This window comes from Lissotriton vulgaris, chromosome 7 (assembly GCF_964263255.1).
Source record: "Lissotriton vulgaris chromosome 7, aLisVul1.2, whole genome shotgun sequence".
In the NCBI taxonomy this organism is placed as follows: Eukaryota; Metazoa; Chordata; class Amphibia; order Caudata; family Salamandridae; genus Lissotriton; species Lissotriton vulgaris.
This window is the reverse complement of record NC_141695.1, coordinates 476755131-476771452: the sequence shown is the minus strand read 5'-3', so window position 1 is coordinate 476771452 and position 16322 is coordinate 476755131.

Below are 16322 nucleotides of genomic sequence, written 5' to 3'. Positions count from 1 at the left end.
TCCACTTAAGGTTGAAAATAGCGACGTCACTTTCTTCCCAGACTTAAAGGCCCAACGACGGAGCTATCAGGCGGTGAAAAAAGAACTTCAAAACTGCGATGTAAAATATGCCTTGCTCTTTCCGGCGAGGCTTAGAGTGGAATCAGATGGCAAGACGTGGTTCTATGCTTGGCCGGAGGAGGTGTAGGACTTGCTGGAGGGATGGTGTAGAATGGGGAGCCAGCGTCGCAACAACAATGGTGGACCCCGGCCACACAGAAAAGACACCGGGGCTCCGCTTGCAGAGAATCATGCTGCCCTGATGGGGAAAGAGGTATCGCACAAGTAGTGCTTAAACCCAAGATCAAAATGGCATGCTGTGCAGAGACAATGCGAGTATCACAGCGATGGTGAGACTGTTCCTATGAACTGCTTTAAACTGTGGGTTGCCTGGGTTTTACTTATATCACTGCCAGCCATGAACACACATAACCGAGAGGTGTGCATCCTAGCCACCCTCCTAGTCACTTTTTCTAGGAATGGCAGGATGACTGTGATAGACAAGACGTACAATGCAGTCAGCAGGGCTGGGGCCGTGCTAAACCCAAACCTTTCAACATTTGTGGGAGGGAGAGAGGCACTCTGCCTAGTTGGGGAGTGGGTAGTTTTAAATCCACGGGCAGGAGGGCAGGGAGGGGGCAGATAAGAGGGGAGGGATGTTGGTTCATTTCCGCAAAGTTTGGTTGATTTACGCAGTTATAATTGTATATTGTCATGTACCGATTTCTTTGCTGACCTAAGTTATGAGGGAGATGTGAAGAGCAGTATTGCATTAGAGCAGCTAGTACCAATTGTATCTCACGCACCACTTTTGACCTGTCAAGCTATGCTTCTCCGCTTGCTGGATGATGGGGGATGAAAGGGATGTGTCACTCCCTATCCTTACCTGGAATGTGAATGGGGTGGGAGATAAAATCAAACATGGAATTGTTAAGCAGTACTTGAAACGCCAGTCTCCAGACCTAGTGCTGCTAAAGGACACACATCTAGTTGGAAACACATGTGAAGCCCTCACACGATGGGGATATAAACTCCTAGTGCATGCAGACTACACCACAGGCTCAGGGGGAACCAGTATTTCAGTTAAGAAAAACTTTGCCCTTATTGCTCATCTACTTAAGCAGACCCCGGTAGACGATTTGTCGTTTTGGAGGCCCAATGGGAGGGAAGAGTGCTCAACATAATCTCACTATACTTGCCACCGGCACTCTGTAAAGAAGGCCTAGCAGACTTCAGCAAAATATTAACTGACCTTCCTGTGAGCACATTAATCATGGGGGAGATTATAACCTAACCATAGATGACACAATTAATAGAGACCCACAACGGCCTGGGGAGAGGCCAAATGTTCTTATGGCGGAATTTATAATGGCTATGGGCCTAATGGATGTAGGACATGCACTTCACCTACTTCTCCGACGCACATAAGAGTTCATCCCGCATTGATTATTTCCTGACACATACGGCTTTGATGGGTAATTTTAGGCACCCCCCAGGTTCCGCCGAGAGGGATCTCGGTTCATTTCCCGGTCCGGATTGAATTCACACATTGGGAGCAGCAGCCGCGTACTACTATTGTTCTCAACCCATGGTTGCTGAAAATACCTGACAATAAATAGGAATTATGCACACAAACCGGGAACTACTTCAAAGACAATTTGGGGACGGTTAGTTCGGCGCTCACTATATGGGAGGCATTCAAATTGGTTTTGAAGGGGCAGGCCCTGTCTCTAAAAACTGGCTACATACAGAACAAATGTCGCCTACAACTTCAGCTAGAAGATGAGCTAAAAAAACTTGAATTAGATCACACAAATGGGCCAACGGAAGCCACGCAACATCGTCTCACACTCAAACAGGAGGAATACAAACTTAAAGCTAGGGAGCATATGATGGCCAAGCATCTAAATACACAACACAGACTATATGAATTGGGTGATAGAGCCGGGAAAACATTGGTGTGGTTAGGGAAAAGAGAACAAGGGGATCGATGGCTGTCGAAGCTAAGACTACCTAATGGCGCTACGATTACACACCCCAGAGATATAGCTGAGGCATTCGCAGATCACTTTGAGGAAATGTATTCCCCCTCTACCACCTACACTGCAGAAGATTCCCGCCAACTCCTCACTGACATTGTCCTACCTACACTCTCCGACTCAGAGAGAGACACTCTTGATAGTGACTTATCAGAGGATGAAATTCAGAAAGCCATTTGTCAAATCCGATCTGGAAAAGCGATGGGGCTTAACAGCACACTTATCGAGTTCTTGAAAGTAACGGCCTCCCAGGTTAGCCCCACATCTACGGGCTATGTATAACGAGAGTCATGAGACTGGATAATTGCCAAAAGACCAGCATCTTGCTACCATAGTAGTAATCCATGAACCGGGGAAGCCCGGGTATAATTGCGGCTCATACAGACCGATCTCATTTATTAACATGGAGGCTAAGGTATTGGCAAAGGTTCTTACCACTAGGCTAGTTGCAGTTATCTCCTCCTTGGTACACCCGGACCTATCAGGCTTTATGCCTGGTAAAAATACAGCACTTAATGTCGGTCGTCTCCATAACGTACTTGCACGTAGAGATTATTTGGAGGAGGGTGCAGTGGTCCTTTTATTGGATGCGTCTATGGCATTCAATTCTATAGAATGGCCATGCCCATTTGCGGCACTAGCGAGGTTGAGATTTGATCCGAAGTTTCTAGGCTGGGTGCAACTGCTCTATAAAGATATACAGGGACAAATTAGAGTTAACAATTACACGTCCCATGCCTTTACGCTGCGAAGGGGTACCCGACAGGGCTGTCCAGTATCGCCACTGATATTTTCCCTCATGATGGAACCACTCATGGCATGGATACGACGAGATGTAATGGTAAGAGGGCTGAAATGGACAATGGACCAGGAGGATAGAATATCATTATAAGCTAAAGATATAATGCTATATCTTGCCTCCCCTATAAATCCATCCATGCTGTCCTGAACATATTCACGGATTTTGGGAAGTATTCCAGCTATGCAATTAACTGGAGCCAATCTGTACTGTTTGTGCTTCTGGGGCAGGTTCCTCGTCTTCCGGCAAACTGTATGATAGAGGTGGCTAGGGATGGTTTCCGATATTTAGGAATTTATGTCACGTTAGATTCAGCTCTGTTTCATAGTCATAACCTGGCCCCTCCACTGGCCGGGTTGCGAGCTGATGTAAAGCACCAACAGTCCCTAACTCTATTTCTTTTTTTTTTTTTTTTTTTTGTCCTCATTTGTGTGCATAGCTCCAATCTATCAAAACCAAGAAGAAAACCACCACAGAGCAATAAGCCGACTGGTCGTGTACTGTGCTAACTCAGCTTATAGCTGGTAGGGGAATTTATATGACGAATTTATATGACGAGAAGCGAGGCCAGTTCCCATCAGCACTATATACAGTGACCAATCTTAAACCCGCTTAGGGTGGTACCTCAGTTGATAGTGCCCGAATTATCGAGACCCCTTTGGTACCAAGACTGTTAGTCTTGTTTGCCAGGATAGGCAATGCGCACATTAATCATAGGACCTGGGGAAAAAAAAAAAAAAAAAAACCCCAGGCGTGATCACGACTATCCAAGCATTGCCCAGAACGCTCTACTATTCAGATTTCCTACCCTGGCTAGATCAAGTTTGGAAATTTGAAGGAGTGATGTTCGCCATTCATGTACTGTAGGTGGTTGAACATCTTTCCAATGTCTGCATATCTCCCTACGTGCCGCAAGAATGGAATAAAATATCAATCTGGTTGCTGCGTTGCAGGTTTTATTTCTCAGACCAAAGATAACAAGAGCGAAGTCTATAGAGACATGTTCACCCAAAGATTGTGATAGCTTATTCTTAATAGCTTCCCAATATTCTACTAGACTTGGACATTCTAAAAACATATGTGTATCCGTGGCTGCAATTAACCCGCATCTAGGACATAGAACTGGACCTGTTAATGAGAATTTAGTTAACCTGTAGGGAGAATAATATGCCCTATGTATGGTAAAAAGGTGGTTCCTACGAAGCCACGAAGGTTTAACTAAATCCCAAAGCAATGAACAAGAAGCAGTCCAAAGCTCTTCCACATCTAAGCCTGGCATTAGTTCTGCCCACAATGTAGTCGGTAACTGAAAACTGACATCTATTTCATCTATTATTTTGTTGTACCAACGCGAGATTTCTTTTTTTGCCAATGGGCTGTCTAATAAACAAGTTACCAAGTCACTAAAGCCGCCTATAGGCTGCTTGTTACGTCGCATGGGCTGATCTTTATATGACTGAGCCCAGCTGGAAATCTGGATATATTTAAATCTCGACAACCCTGGGCCTACTTTGTTAATAAGATAATCCCATGGGAGTAAGGCCCCGTCCATAAACAGGTCATCCCAACTATAAATACCAGCTTCTATTAGCGGATTATTAAGGGCATCTATTGTCCATAAGGGAGGAGCGGGTAGGTTCCATATCGGAGCCTTAGCTGAATAGTAGCCAATCTTTATCGCTTGCCTAACTTTGTACCAAGTAGATACAATCCCTTTTAGAACTTTCAATTTTATCTTCTTAAAGAATTTGGGGTCACCAAACTTAAACAAGAAACCGGCATGATTAACTCCTTTGCATTCCAATAATATAGAAAAAAGAGGGCCCATCCCTGTAGATATAGGGGTTTTAAGCAACATACGCATGTGCGATAGCTGGAACGCCCATGCGTATATTTGAAGGTCTGGGCCAGCCACCCACCCTTCTCCCTACGACGCCTAATTTTTTTCCACGAAATTCTGGCACTTTTACTATTCCAAATAAAGCTGGTAATCGCACTCTGTAATTTAGAGATTAATTTTGGATCAAAATAAAGTGGTATTGAATTAAATAAAAAAGAAACTTTCGGTAAAATACTCATCTTCACCAAATTAAGCTTACCCAGAACAGAAAGCGGAAGATGAGACCAATCTCTCATAAGTTTCCGGCACTCTGCAGCTACTTTGTTAAAGTTAAGAGAAGCAATCGCGTTGATGTCCTTAACTATGTTCACCCCCAGATAGCGAATTTGGCTTTTGGATGTCCCATTGTTATTAGTTATATTACAATTCCAGGACATTGTCTTGAGGGCATTAATTTCATACCCTGACACTTTCCCAAATGTAAGGGCCTGTTCAATTATCTCTGGGTATGCCTCTTCATAACTTGTGGAAAAAATCATAATATCGTCTGCATAAAGTGCCACCTTCTTATCCCAGCTACCATAAATAAAAGGTTTAATGAGTATGTTGTCCCTGAGAGTCTGAGCGAATGGTTCTATATATACGTCAAAAAGAAGGGGGGACAGGGGACAACCCTGTCTGGTTCCTCTCATGACATTGAAGGGCTCTGTCAAGCCTCCATTAATTAGCAGTGAAGCAAATGGATTACGATATAGAAGCTCTATCGTCCTCCGAAATCTGTCCCCAACGTTGAACCTCCTCAAGGCCTCCGACAGGTACAACCAATTCACCCTATCGAAGGCCTTGGTAGCGTCCAGAGTAAGAACAACCAGTGGAATTTCCTCCTTTATAGCAATATCCATTGAACCAATCAATTCATATGTAAGCTCACAAAGCTGTCTCCCTTTTATAAACCCCTTTTGGTTCGGAGCTATGAATCAGGAGCTACCCGACCCAGCCGATTAGCTAATATAGATGTAAAAATTTTATAATCGGCGTTTAGTATAGAAATGGGCCTATATGAGCCACAGTCAGAGGCGGGTTTACCAGGCTTCAGGATGAGGGTTATAGAGGCATTATTCCATGACTCCGGTGGTAACTCGCCCTCTCTAAGAATTTGATTAAACAAAGTGGCCAGTACTGGTGAAACCTCTGAGATACGTTTTTTGTAAATCTCGCAAGGCATACCATCAGTACCTACCGCCTTTCCACTCTTTGCTTTCTTTATGGCCTCCTCAACCTCTAATATGGTTATTTCCCCGTCCAAGGAGCAGGACTGTTCTGTTGTTAAGGACGGAAGAGATATGCCCTCGAGCCAATTAATTATGTCATTCTGATTGGGCTTAAGATCGTCTTGATATATAGATTGAAAAAAAATTCTGAAAACTGCTCTAATTTCCTCATCCCTGGAAACGGTGCCCTCCGCTGATGTGACTGAAGATATGTTGTTACGGACCCGATCAGATTTTGTTTTCCAGGCAAGTAACTTTCCTGCCCCCTCCCCATATTGGAAATGCGAGAGTTTACTTGCCTCCCATCTCTGTATGACCCGCTTCTCCAGACCTGCTGACAATGAAAGCTTCAGCCTATTCAATTCTACGTGTTTTGCGGCAAGGATGTGATTTTCTATAGGAGCAGTGTTATCTATATCGTTCTGTACTGTCAAAATGTTCCTTTCAATGGAGGTAACTTCGTCTGTATATTGTCTACTACGGTAGGCTACTTTATTTTTAATAAGACCTCTTAATGTACTCTTAAACGCGTCCCAAATTATTCCTATGGGGGCTGTATCTTTATTGGTACTAAAGAAGTATCTTGTTTCTGATTGTAAAAATTCAATATCCTCTGTTGAAGAGAGAAGAGATCTGTCAAAGGACCATATTCTAGTGAGAGGTGTCGTAGCCAGTTTTAGTTCTAACTCAACTGCAGAATGGTCGGAGAGATGCATTGGAGTGTATTGTATTGAGGTAATGTTTTCAGCTAGAGCTCTACTTGTGAGAATGAAATCAATTCTGGATCTATGTCTATATTTCCAATTCCTGAATGAGAATTCTTGCCTTTGACCCTCTTTGAACCGCCAAATATCCATGTAATCGTATTGGTTCATTAAACCTAGCAGACAGTTTCTGGATCTAGAGATGATTTTCTGCCTACTATTAGGGGATTTATCCAGAAGTGGATTCAAAGTTATGTTGAAATCTCCCGCTATAATCACCGGGTCTGGGAAGCTAAGCAAATGGCTAAAAAGGGTTTCCAATATTAAGGGGTCATCTATATTGGGGCCATAGTATCCCACGAGTGTTAACTTGGTGTCTCCTAATTCTATTGCTGCGATAGCCCATCTCCCTCCAGAGTCTACTTTCTGCTGTTTTATTTTAAATATGACGGATTTTTTGAAAAAAATCGAGACCCCCCGTGTATTAGAACCTTGTGTTGTTGAGATCGATGATTCTATCCATCTATTCCTTCGAACCAACTCGAGTATCTCACTCTCGATTAAGTGAGTCTCCTGGAGGATAATGATTCCCGCATCGATATCTGGAAGATACTGCATGATTTTGTTAGCACGTGGTTTGGTGCGGAGACCATTAACATTCCAGGATAATATTTTTAGTTTACTCATTAAGTTGTGAAATTAAGTCATTCGTTAGAGCTGACTGTAAAAAGAAGAAATTGGACAATTCAAGCAGATTGTTACTATTTGGCTTAAGATGAAAAGAAAACATTGTGTTGAAAAAGTTATTTACACAAAAAGATTGGAGCTCTTTTTTAGAAGTGTGGTTGTCCCCCCCCTACCCCCCGTTCCCTCCCCAACTCCCACCCTGGGAAAACCCCGTACTCACCGACCGGAAAACTTCCGGAAGTAAGTGCCCCTAGCTCTTCCCCATTTCGTCACCGCGTGCCTTTAATATCTACAATGTGACTCGCCGTTACATCTTGCTACCATAGTAGTAATCCATGAACCGGGAAAGCCCGGGGATAATTGCGGCTCATACAGACCGATCTCATTTATTAACATGGAGGCTAAGGTATTGGCAAAGGTTCTTACCACTAGGCTAGTTGCAGTTATCTCCTCCTTGGTACACCCGGACCTATCAGGCTTTATGCATGGTAAAAATACAGCACTTAATGTCGGTCGTCTCCATAACGTACTTGCACGTAGAGATTATTTGGAGGAGGGTGCAGTGGTCCTTTTATTGGATGGGTCTATGGCATTCAATTCTATAGAATGGCCATACCCATTTGCGGCACTAGCGAGGTTGAGATTTGATCGGAAGTTTCTAGGCTGGGTGCAACTGCTCTATAAAGATATACAGGGACAAATTAGAGTTAACAATTACACGTCCCATGCCTTTGCGCTGCGAAGGGGTACCCGACAGGGCTGTCCAGTATCGCCACTGATATTTTCCCTCATGATGGAACCACTCATGGCATGGATACGACGGGATGTAATGGTAAGAGGGCTGAAATGGACAATGGACCAGGAGGATAGAATATCATTATAAGCTAAAGATATAATGCTATATCTTGCCTCCCCTATAAATCCATCCATGCTGTCCTGAACATATTCACAGATTTTGGGAAGTATTACAGCTATGCATTTAACTGGAGCCAATCTGTACTGTTTGTGCTTCTGGGGCAGGTTCCTCGTCTTCCGGCAAACTGTATGATAGAGGTGGCTAGGGATGGTTTCCGATATTTAGGAATTTATGTCACGTCAGATCCAGCTCTGTTTCATAGTCATAACCTGGCCCCTCCACTGGCCGGGTTGCGAGCTGATGTAAAGCACCAACAGTCCCTACCTCTATTTCTTGTGGGCCGTGCAGCCCTCTTTAAGATGCTGGCTCTCCTGCCGTTTTTATATACTCTTCAAAAATGTCCGAACCGTGTTCCAGATACATATTTCGCAGCGGTGGAGAGTGAGGTCTGTACATTGCTGTGGGACGGCAGGACCCCTTGTGTGTCACTGGAAAAGTTAATGAAAGGGTGGTATGATAGAGGCATAGCCCTTCCAGACCTTAAACTATACTACTGGGCATTGCAGCTGGTAGTGGTGAACCACTGGATATACCAGCCTCCTAACAATCCGGCATATGTGCTGGACAGCTACCAAACTGGGCGAACCGGCTACTTGGGTGCACTGTATTCCAAAGTCAAGAAACATAGATATATTGGGCCCACTTCCCACAATAAGTATCTGGCACCAAGCAAATTCCCATCTGGGCTTTGCTCTTTAGATACGCTCTTTTCTTCTGTTCTCCGTTTCTGTTTATTTGCTTTGTTATGTTTTCTACTACACGTTTACAATAAAGCCCCGGGACACTCCTTGGAGTAGCCGTGCGCTATATAAGATTTCTATAACATAACATAACAAACACACTTACAAAAGAGACACCAGTGTGGCAAGCCCAGAGCTCCACCAACCAACCAGGGTTCGACAAGTGGGACATGATCGGAATCTCAGTAGTGGGGGGATTTGATCAAAAAGGGTTCCATCCTTAGTTTCGAGGAACTTAAGGGGCGTTACCACATGACACAAGGAGAACTGTTCCGCTATTTGCAGATCAGACATGCTCTTCAGGTGGTTTTCACAGACATCAAAGCCATACCAGACTCGTCACTATTGGAGAACCGGTTGTTAGACGGGCCACTGCCCTCAAAGGCCATACACCTTACCTATAAAAAATGTATGTAATAACTTGCCCAACACTTTCGAGAAAGTTAGAGACACAGGACCCATTGATGAAGAGGACTGGCAAGAGGCCCTGATGTCCCCTAGAGAGGCAGCTATCACCCTCTGCTTCCGACTGATTCAACTCAAGATCCTACATCAGTCCTATGTGACGGAGGTCGTCCTGGCCAAAAAAGGTGCTAGGTGGACGAGCTCTGTCTTAGGGGGTGCAAACAGGTGACCACATTTTATCACACGATCTGGGACTGCACTGCTGTTAAGCCTATATGGGAGGGATCCACAACCAGAATTCAGACTGCACTGGGGAAGAAGTTAGTTCTTACCCCACAGCTGGGCTTACTTAATATATGGGTAGCCACAGACCTCACAGAAATTGAGCAACAGATGACATCACTAGGGCATACCTTAGTTAAGCGAGAAATAGCACAAAATTGGGGGCTGCAGATGCACCATCCATCCAGGTATGGTGAAAGAGCTCGAAAAGGAAGTATTCACAACACGTGGCTGCTCCAAAAAGTGGGATAAGAAATGCAAGGCATGGAATGTATATCGGGAAAATGTATGTATATCGCCAATGGTAGAATTAGAAATGCGAAGAAATGAACTCAGAGATGTGCCACAATTGTAACTGCAATTTATTATCCCATACTTATAATATAATAATAATCCACATTTGTAAAGCGCACAATCACCCGTCAGGGTCTCTAGGCGCTGGGGGCCGTCGGGAAGATTAAGCAAGCTATTGCCCAGAGTCGCATGGTGCTGGGCTGGGCTGCGGCCAGAGCCTGGGATCGAACAGTGATCCCCAGATTCCGGAGTCAGTTGCCCTGGCCGCGGCGCCACACCTCTTCCTCTACTTATGCATACTGTGTCTGACAACTGTATTGAAAACAAAGGAACAATGTATATGATTATTGTCAAGTTCAATAAAAAGATAATTTAAAAAAATGAAGCGAAGAAACATGTCAAAGAGATATTAGACCAACTTGAACACCAAGGTGTGTTTGAAAATTGTACCTTTTCAATGAACAACCCTTTGTTCCCGTATTGAAACCAGACAACACATATCCTTTAGTTTTAGATTACAGGCACTTGAACATATGCACAAAATTATTTGCAGTTCAGAATGCGTACAGTGCCACATTGATGAATAACACAGTATGGAAAAAATAAAAAACAACACTAGATATCTCAAATGGATTCTTCTACCAAAATATAGCTCCTGAAAGCTGATACTTGATAGGATTTTCTGGCATCGGCACTAAGCGTCAGTTTTGTCACCTGCCCCAAGGCTATAGGAACAGCCCTGGGTTATTCTCGGCAAGAGTGCCAGAGCTATTACAAACAATGAAGAGGCAGTGTCCTAAGCAGATGACATTTATCTGATGGACAATAAATTACCTGGTCACCTGTGCAGGGTGAACAACATAATTGTTGTTTTTGCCAATTTGGGCTACAATTTTACCTTCAAAAAATCAAAAATTGCCCTTCTCATCATCCTATTTTTAGGATATGAGCTGTCAAGTGAAGGCAAAAGCCTTGCATCAAACTTTCTAGAAAAGTGAGTGCTGATCCAGCCTCTTTAAACTCTGAAAGGTTTACAATCCATATTAGGATTTCTAAATGTTGTCAGAACATACATTCCAGACTGCACATAAAGAGTCAAACCTTTCTACAACTTAATCAAACCTGATTTCACAGCAAACAAGTAGACCCAACGACATACAGACACTCTACGTTCAGTTCAAACTGACATGATAGCTTCAAAACACTTGCAGACACCAGTAAACGTCTCCATCCAGGTAATAAGGGTTGTCCCAGGGTTATCCGAGCACACTTATATCACATTCAATGAAGGCGAGACAGTTCCAATCGCATACAAATCTCATCTGTACACAGATGCTGAAAATCAATTTGCAGCAACAGAAAAAAATCTGCCAGCAGTACAGACTGCTATAATGAGAGAAAGGGCACTAGTACAGGGGAAACACATCATTGTTGTAACTCCAATACCAACTTAGAAGCGGTAACTGAAACAAGCATTCCAAATGCAAAAGCACTGCATCCACAATGGATACAATGGGCTAATTCTCTCACTGCCGCAGATGTAGAATATAGATATAATCCAAGACTTAGAACACAAGCATTCCTGCAATACAAACAAGAATATCCTCTCCCAAATGAAATCTTGCCTCTAGATCAGTACGAATACTCATTTATACTGACGGTTCAGCGCAACCTGTCATAGGCAGTAAACAGCAGTAAAACGCTGCATGCGCTATAGTGAAAGATCAAATGCAGGATGGTAAGTTTCACCCCGGCAGTAGGACTACACAATCTCTAGGAGATTGTACAGCGCAGCTGGCAGAACTAAAAGCCCTGATACTAGCACAACAGAGTACAGATCGGGAATTCCCCACACTGAGTGTCTGTGATTTGTTTTAATGTGCGCAATCTTACAATGAATATCTTCACAACTGGACCAGAATGGGTTTAACGACGCAGAGGGTGGCACGATAAAACACAAATTGTTATGGGAATAAGAGGCTAAGCTGAAAGCAGCACTGCTACAGGCTCAAGTTGGCGTACACATTGAAAGGAATTCACTGGCTGATGAAGCCGCCAAGGCAACAGTGCGAACTGCTGCCATTGCCGCAATCACTCGTTCACACAAAAAAATAAACAGATATATACTAGTAGCTATTAATGCCTCAAAGAACAGCTCACCCGTCCTGCCAAAAGCCTTTCCACTCAAGTACTCCTACAAGTTAGATGCGCACAGTACACCGTATGCTTAAATTCCAGGAGTGGAGGATAGAGTAATACCAAACAAAGATCGCAGATTAGGTTTAATCCTAGCTGCGCACGAGGGTCTGGAATGAGCACACGTAGGAGTCACTGCAACAATATAACTATTGTAGCAGCGTTACTGGTGGTCGGTGTTGACACAACACACTAAGGACTATGTCCTGAGGTGCGATATTTGCCAGCAGATGAAGAGTTTCACCATTCACAAGCCACCACAAACACCATTGCTGATTTCAGACAGACCACGCAAGTGCCTTTTCGGACCACTGCAGCCCCTTAAATTCAGAGGGGGCTTACAATTACATCTTGGTGGCAGTGGAGTCATGCTCTAGACTCCTATAGGATTGTCCCCAATCCTCAGCTGACACTTGACCTGTTATAAAGGATTTGCAAGTCTTCCTTGGGATATACACAATTGGAACGTTACATTCTGACCGTGGTCCTGCGTTTAGCTCTAGGGCTTACAAGGAAGCCATGGAAAGTATGGGTGTGGCTTGTGGTACTCCTACCCCTACCATCGCAAGGGAAATTAGCTGGTGGAGAGGAAAAACCCAGACCTAAAGCAATCCTTAACAGCAAGGGTATTAGGTGCAGGTGGTACATTGTCAATCACCTAAATGGGATCCAGAGGGCACTTAACAACATGCCAAGAAAGTTCTTTGGAGGCTGTACCCCTCATGAAATCCTGTTTTGGAAAAGAATGTGGGTACTTGATATTGATTGTGCCAGCACAGTGGCGGATGCAAAACCATTTGAACTGAATGACCGTTTGGTTGTTTTACAGGAACTCAATGAATTCTGAGCCCTACAAAGCAACGAGCAAGAGAAACGCACCACCACTATGGAAGTGAAACCAGTTCAGGCAAGACCTGCCTGGGTCCTGCAGATTGGGGACCTTGTTAGAGAAAAGATCATGGACAGAAGAGAGTTTGGGCCATCTTACAGAACAGCTGTACCTGACTTAGCAGTAGTGGGAACAAGAGCAGTACTTCTTCTGCCTCTTGCCAGAAAAAAAGAAAAAAGATTTGTCTCCATTGATCAGATCAAACCGCAGCATGTGGCCGATTCTCAACAGTAGGCCGCGTGGGGTCCTGAGTAGCCACAGATCTCCTCTTGCTACTATACAGGAAGTTCAAATAGAAAGACTGATAACCTTTCAAGACTCCGCAACACAGAGTGATGGAGCAAGACATAATGGAGTACAAATCACACCAGTTGAAATTGTAAAAAATCAAGAAGAAACAACAATGCAAGTTGCAATCCAGCCTAACAAGGATGTGCCTTCAAATTACACATTTGCCAGTTCTACAAAACCTGCGGAGCTACCAAAGATAGATTGAACTGCGTCTGTCTACTTCATCAACTTTGATGATTACTCACCATTCACAAGCCACCACAAACACCATTGCTGATTACAGACAGACCACGAAAGTGCCTTTTTGGACCACTGCAGCCCCTTAAATTCAGAGGGGGCTTACAATTACATCTTGGTGGCAGTGGAGTCATGCTCTAGACTCCTATAGGATTGTCCCCAATCCTCAGCTGACACTTGACCTGTTATAAAGGATTTGCAAGTCTTCCTTGGGATATACACAATTGGAACGTTACATTCTGACCGTGGTCCTGCGTTTAGCTCTAGGGCTTACAAGGAAGCCATGGAAAGTATGGGTGTGGCTTATGGTACTCCTACCCCTACCATCGCAAGGGAAAATAGCTGGTGGAGAGGAAAAACCCAGACCTAAAGCAATCCTTAACAGCAAGGGTATTAGGCGCAGGTGGTACATTGTCAATCACCTAAATGGGATCCAGAGGGCACTTAACAACATGCCAAGAAAGTTCTTTGGAGGCTGTACCCCTCATGAAATCCTGTTTTGGAAAAGAATGTGGGTACTTGATATTTATTGTGCCAGCACAGTGGTGGATGCAAAACCATTTGAACTGAATGGCCGTTTGGTTGTTTTACAGGAACTCAATGAATTCTGAGCCCTACAAAGCAACGAGCAAGAGAAACGCACCACCACTATGAAAGTGAAACCAGTTCAGGCAAGACCTGCCTGGGTCCCGCAGATTGGGGACCTTGTTAGAGAAAAGATCATGGACAGAAGAGAGTTTGGGCCATCTTACAGAACAGCTGTACCTGACTTAGCGGTAGTGGGAACAAGAGCAGTACTTCTTCCGCCTCTTGCCAGAAAAAAAGAAAAAAGATTTGTCTCCATTGATCAGATCAAACCGCAGCATGTGGCCGATTCTCAACAGTAGGCCGCGTGGGGTCCTGAGTAGCCACAGATCTCCTCTTGCTACTATACAGGAAGTTCAGATAGAAAGACTGATAACCTTTCAAGACTCCGCAACACAGAGTGATGGAGCAACACATAATGGAGTACAAATCACACCAGTTGAAATTGTAAAAAATGAAGAAGAAACAACAATGCAAGTTGCAATCCAGCCTAACAAGGATGTGCCTTCAAATTACACATTTGCCAGTTCTACAAAACCTGCGGAGCTACCAAAGATAGATTGAACTGCGTCTGTCTACTTCATCAACTTTGATGATTACTCTTCAGATCCAAGTGACCCTGATCAAATGCCACTCATTTTAAAGAGAGAAACATTTAACCAATTCTATTTTTTGCTCAAAAAGACTTACGTAGTGCCACCTTCGTTGCATATTTGGATCGCAATATGGGTAGTATATCTGTCAATTTGGATTGGTAAAGTGACAGTCTTTTTTCTGCTTCTGAACGGATATTATCTCCCAGAACGCTCTGCAGTACATTCCATGAACTTGGTGCTGAAAGCACATGCATCATCACACCGTGAACAAAGACACTTGTCTCTGGTGAACATTACAGCAATTCCAATACTGTATGGCATAGTTTGGGATTAAGTTTCTTATGATGTATATGGCCCCGCTGAACATTTGAAAAGTCCACATTTGTTTAAAATATCTTTAAATGATTTAATTACCCCCAGTACACTATCTGCTGATTGTGAAATTGAGGGTGTGAATACCATGCTTACAGATTTAGAACAATCTGCTGCATTTTCTTACAGGAAATTGTATGAAGGTACAACTAACTACAATAGCATGTTTTGTTACCAGCATTATGGTCATCATTTTTTGCATGGAGCACGTGTACCACGCACTGCTAATGTGTACCATCAATGTGACCATTGCCCAACACCACCAAAGGGTAGTTCTTTCACAGTCACACAGAAATTTGCATGCTTTTCAGGGTTCAACACATCAGACTCAGAATCGTTTTATTACAAACTTGCAATGACAAATACAACAATGAAAAAAATTATGCTGACTAATACTATGCTGATATATTCAGCACCTTTTATCTTCCAACTGTCTATGCAGGGTTTCGACTACTGGAGAGACACCATAGACACAAAATCAATTGGGGGGACAAGAGTCTGGCAGGTTCAGGGAACGTAGGCATTATTTAGAGCATGCCAGATACCATTACAAATGATTTTCCTGAACAGAACAGTGCAACAGACCACATGTTATGGGTTTGCAAAAATTAAAGACCTGAAAAAAGCAGGTAGCCCTTCACCCATTCCTATTAAAGGTATCACAAATAATACACTAACAAATGAGGGGACACATGGTACAAGTACATACAATTCAACATCATTTCCCAATTGGAATGGTTTCTTGGTTTGGCCAGTAGACACAAATAGGTTTTACTCAAGATTCCGGGGTACAACCAAAGGGTTTAGTATCCATAGGCCTGACCCATGCTATGTATACATAGACGACCCAGGGGTAGTACCTTCATATAGTGTTGGGAAGTTGTGCCTACATTTGCTAAAGACCTCGACAATATCACAGGTGAAACAACACTTGTCCCTTTTGTCAGACAATATGGATCTTAGGGATTTCTTGTTAGGTCCCTAGTAACAACAAAGTATTTGCTTTGTGTATACCATCTCCAATGAACTATGAACATCTGCCAACAGGAAACTGCTGAGAGAATTCATTAAATCAATAGAATTAAAATAGAAAAGGCCCTAGCTATGGTTGACAATGGCATGACCACACTCTTGTCTCGT